The following is a 5,557-nucleotide window of genomic DNA, read 5'->3' on the forward strand; positions in this document are numbered from 1 at the left end:
TCTGTGAGCTGACGGTATCCCCTGCTTGCTTCAGGACTGAATCTGGTTCCCCGATCACTCTGACCAGAGATTCATGCTAAGATGCTCCCTTGGTGGCCACGCCACACCCAGCCAGCATCTCTAGGCTCCATGCAGGGTCTCCCTATGCTCATTATCCAAGATTCCTGGGGGGCGGGAAACCATCAGGTTTTGAAAATATTCACTAGCAGCAGTGGTGCATGCCTGTAGTACCAACTACTCGAGAGACTGAGGCAGGAGGATCCCTTGAGCCCAGGAGTTCAAGACCAGCCTGGGCAACACAATGAGACTCTACCTCTATTGAAAAAAAAAAAAGAGGAAGAAGAAAGAAAAAAAGAAAATAATCATAAACAAGTAAACAAGCTGACCGTGTCTTTTATTTATTTATTTATTTATTTGAGATAGGGTCTCACTCTGTCACCCAGGCTGGAGTGTGGTGGTGCAATCATAGCTCGCTGCAGCCTCAACCTCCCAGGCTCAAGAGATTCTTCCACCTCAGCCTCCCCATTAGCTAGAAATGCAGGTGTGCACCACCATGCCCAGCTAATTTTTTTTTAATTTTTCTGTAGAGACAGGGTCTTGCTATGTCACCCAGGCTTGTCTTGAACTCCTGAGCTAAAGTGTTCCTTCTTCCTTAACCTCCCAAAGAACTGGGATTACAGGAGTGAGCCACCATGCTCAGCCCAGGCTGACCACTTCTGAAAGTGTTCTCCACTCAAGCAGCCCATTTACTTAATGATATCACTTATTCCCACACACCCCCTCCCAGATCTCTTTCATGTCTTTGGAGAACCAGCTCTCCTAAATAAATTTTCCACAGTCGTATTTACAATGCAAATTGTAAGTAAAATTGCAATGCTTGCAAAAAAAGAAATGTAGGATTCTGTGATGTCGATGAAAGTGACGTTGGAGAACCTCTGGTGGGAGCCAGGCAAGGCCACCGCAGTGAAGATCAGGCAGTTCACCCTGAAAGAGAAGCTGGCCAAGGAGAAAAGATAGGGGCTTCCCAACGGGGTAAGTTGACCTCAAAGACAGGCGTTCGTGAAGGATGAGAAGGAGCTCAGTTGTTTTTGCAATGTGACTCCCTTCAGCATCATTCTGTAATGGTCAACTGTGAAATGAAGGATGTTGCAGCAGGCAATCCTATGATTTTATCAAAAAATTATGCATGAAATATCCAACATTAGATTTTCTCTTTGTTGATTTCATGGAGAGTTACAACTGTGTCCTACATCTTGCTAACTATCACGTGTCAGCTGTTCATTATTAAGGAAGGTTTTGGTTTTCTTTTGCTTTCTCTTCTACCCCCCATACCCCAAGCATAGACAGCATTGGTTCTGTTGGGCCTATTTCCAATGGATGGCTGGCAGCAGGCTTTTCTCTGGTGCCCGTTACTGAGGTAGGGAGGCCGTCTTTGATCTGCAGGTCACTGGGTCCTTCCTGGGCCAAACACCTCCCCTTCCTCCCTGGAGAAATCTCTTCATCACATACCAAGACATGAATTTACCCACGGGAGCCACAGGCCAAGCAAAGAGAACGCCCAGTGAGCCATGGAGGGAGAAGTTTCCAGCATCTTCTTCTGGACCCACTGACCCCACAGCAGCCCCTCTCGCCCCACTGGCCAGGCTGGATGCAGCCACCAACTCCCTACCTGCAGTGTGGTCCACCTTCATGGAATCTCATCAAAGTGTACCCTTAAAGAGGGTTCCTTTCATTTCAGCTTTAATTGTCCTTTGCTGCTCAAAGGCCTTCTAAGTGTTATCATTTACCAGGCAGAACTGAGAACTCTGTAGCTCCCCAGATTTCTCCAGGCTTTCTAGAACTTTCCTCCTGGCTGGCAAAACCAGCCGGTTCTTTCCAGCTCACCCTGTTCTTGTGAGGTTTTGATAAATGCAGCCACAACAACCCACGCAGAAGGGGCATTGTGTCTTCTGAACTCTTCCCTCAGGGATACACGATCTGGGACAGTCTTACCAAATCCATAATAACTACCTTTCTTGCCTCTGATAACTGTCCTTCCCACCCACCTCCTGACCAATAAACCGAGGTCTCAATGCCATGTTTTTGCTCTGGTCGGTTTCTGGGTCAGCCAGGATGGACCAGTTATGCTGCCCAAACAAGCCACCCCCACGTTTCAGTGACTTCACACGACACAGGCTTGCTTCTTGTTCACATCGCAGGCCACTGCACGTCAGCTGGTGACTCTGCTCTGTGCTTCGTCACTCTGGGACTCAGTCGGAAGCAGCAGCCACTGCTTGGAACATTAGTGGTCATGGTAGGAGAAGAAACAGAGAATTCAGAAAACTGCAGCAGGTGCTTCAGACTTCTTCCCACTGACGCAAGCAAATCACATGGTCACACCTGACTTAGAGAGGGCTCATGGAAGGGCCACTCTACCACCTGCCATCTGACCTGTTCCCAGAAGGAGAGGAGAATCAGGATGCTTATAAATATCCCTAATTACCACCCCATTCTGTGCTCTGTGTGGCAACACTGCCAGTCCTATAGATAGGTTTTTGGCTAAATGAGCTTAAACTTTTCTTTTTAACTCTAACATATGCATTTAAGGTTATAAATTTTCCACTGATTTGGCTGCATGCAGTAAATCTGGTAGCCCCATTATTTCATTAGGGGTTACAAAATGCTAAGTTTCTAATTCTATGATTTCTTCTTTATTTATAAACTGCAATACTTCCTCTAATTTTGTTACCATGAGATAAAGTTTGTCTACCAGAGATAGAATAAGTGCCTGATTATTTTCCTTTACTTAGTCATCTTCAAAATAATGCATTGATTCCTAGAATCCTCTAAAGGCAACTAAGTTTTATAGTTTGCATTGTATCTGTATTATTATTTTTTGTGTATGATTACTCACTCCTAGTTTAAACATATTTGATGTGTATCAGTCCAGTTAAGAAATTGGTGTTCAGATTGTCCTAAGTCTGTCTACAGAGAGTTTCTCCAGGTTTGCCTCTTACCTTTTTTTTTTTTTTTTTCCACACAGAGTTTTGCTCTTGTTGCTCAGGCTGAAGTGCAATGGCACCATCTCAGCTCACCGCAATCTTTGCCTCCCAGGTTCAAAGGATTCTCCTGCCTCAGCCTCCCAAGTAGCTGGGATTACAGGCATGCACGACAACACCTGGCTAATTTATTGTATTTAGTAGAGACAGGGTTTCACCATGTTGTCAGGCTGGTGACCTGACAACTCCTGACCTCAAGTGATCCACTCGCCTCAGCCTCCCAATGTGCTGGGATTACAGGCGTGAGCCACCTTGCCCGGCTGACTCTTTAGTTCTTTTGATGTGACTGCGTTAGTCTTAGTTATTATCTCTGCTTTCTAGGATGACAAGATGTTCTAGATTTACCTTGTTCACTTCCAGCCCATTCACTAGAGAAGCCAGGTTCCAGGGAGATACAATAAATAGCATTTGAAGACAACAGCCTTGGTGCTAGGAGTGTTCACTGCTACAGGATGGCTCATTGTTTCTGAGTCTTTCAGTGGAGGAGAAAACTATTTTTATTTGGATAAAATACATCATGATTTCATATCGATATGCCTAATTCAAATTCAGGATGACAAGGTTTTTACTTAACCTCATCAGTTCCACACCAAAAATTCTAGTTCTGATACCAACCTAATTTATACATTTGCTTTTTCCATACAACATTCACAGCAGGATATCAACCACACTACTGCTGCCACCATGACTTCTAAAAACAGCTTAGGAATTTTATTTTAGTGTTCTTTCTATGCTTAGGACATATCCCACCAATAAATTGCTGTGTTTCCAAATAACTTGAAATAATTCAACTCTATTAATATTGCTTTTTTTTTTTTTTTTGCCGGAGTCTTGCTCTGTCGCCCAGGATGGAGTGCAGTGGCGCAATCTCGACTCACCGCAACCTCCACCTCCCAGGTTCAAGCTATTCTCCTGCCTCAGCCTCCAAAGTAGCTGGGATTACAGGCACGTGCCACCACACTCAGCTAATTTTTATATTTTCAGTAGAGACAGGGTTTCACCATGTTGGCCAGGCAGGTCTCAAACTCCTAACCTCAAATGATCTGCCTGCCTTGGCCTCCCAAAGTGCTGGGATTATAGGCATAAGCCACCAAGTTCAGCCCTTTCAGAATTCTTTTTTTTTTTTTTTTTTGAGGCGGAGCCTTGCTCTGTCCCCCGGGCTAGAGTGCAGTGGCCGGATCTCTGCTCACTGCAAGCTCCGCCTCCGGATTCACGCCATTCTCCTGCCTCAGCCTCCCGAGTAGCTGGGACTACAGGCGCCTGCCACCTCACCCGGCTAGTTTTTGTATTTTTAGTAGAGACGGGGTTTCACCGTGTTAGCCAGGATGGTCTCGATCTCCTGACCTCGTGATCCGCCCGTCTCGGCCTCCCAAAGTGCTGAGATTACAGGCTTGAGCCACCGCGCCCGGCCCTCAGAATTCTTAAAAGGCAATATTGGCTTGGTGTTAGGAGTGTTTATTTACAGAGGTAACAGGCTGTGTAACAACAAAGGCAATCAGAGTAAGTTGGTTGCAAAAACTTCCTGCAGGAAGATGGCAGAGGTCTGGAGCAGGGAAAGGAGGCAAGTCTGAACTCCCCAGTTTTCAGCAGCCTCTTCTGCTTCTGTGGCCCTGGTCTGAGGAACAGTCCTGTCTCCATCAGATCAATAGCTGGAAAGATCTAGGAAGAGAAGGGTTCTGAGGAAAGAGGGGTCAGCCGGGAAGGAGATGAGAGGCAGGGGAGACAGCCAGGCCCATCCTAGCACCTTCCGCCAACATCACCGTCAGACCCACACAGTCCGAAATACAAGAACAAGAAAACAATAGCCATAGCCACAGTAATGACACCGAACAACAGAGAAGTCAGCAAGATATGTGTTTCAGTTTGTCGGCATGGTATTTTTTATTAGTTTGCAACTTTTCGTTTAAGGTAAAGCAGAGTGTTGGACTTGCAAAGGGACTCCAAGGAAGTCTCTTAAACACCTACCTTGTTGCAGGAGGGACACTCATGCCCAGCGGCTTCCAGCTGGAAAAGACAGGACTGCAAGTGGGTTCAGGAGCTCGGGCCTCTGAATAGACAAGCAAAGGCGAGGCCAGCAGACCAGAGGTGATTCAACTGCAATTGCAGTTGACTTGGGAAGAGAATTTGTTAGGAGAGACAATGGACATTAAATAGGGTGGACTCTCCTCAGGAAAAGGCAGCCAGATATGGCTTCATCTTGTAGTGAGGAAGGGACTCTGGGTAGTGGTTTGGGGCTCAACGATGAAGGACAGGTCACAGCTTCAGAATATGGGGTTAGCAGGACTCACATGAGGCCTGAGTCCAGAGCCTCAGATCTTGCACTGGCAGCACACAGGGACACAGCAGCTAGACTGGGAGCAGCAGGGCTTACAGCAGCTGGACTGGCAGCAGGATGACCCACAGCCTGAGGAGCAGCAGGGCTTACAGCAGCTGGACTGGCAGCAGGATGACCCACAGCCTGAGGAGCAGCAGGGTTTGCAGCAGCTGGGCTGGCAGCAGGATGACCCACAGCCTGAGGA

General features: G+C 46.8%; 1 protein-coding gene across 1 annotated transcript in view; it reads left to right on the top strand.

Annotated features, from left to right (window-relative positions):
• LOC105503298 (zinc finger protein 696-like) overlaps positions 1-5,557 on the top strand; it is a 75,721-nt gene that overhangs the window by 51,749 nt on the left and 18,415 nt on the right.

This window comes from Colobus angolensis, unplaced genomic scaffold (genome assembly GCF_000951035.1).
Source record: "Colobus angolensis palliatus isolate OR3802 unplaced genomic scaffold, Cang.pa_1.0 Scaffold84, whole genome shotgun sequence".
NCBI lineage: Eukaryota > Metazoa > Chordata > Mammalia > Primates > Cercopithecidae > Colobus > Colobus angolensis.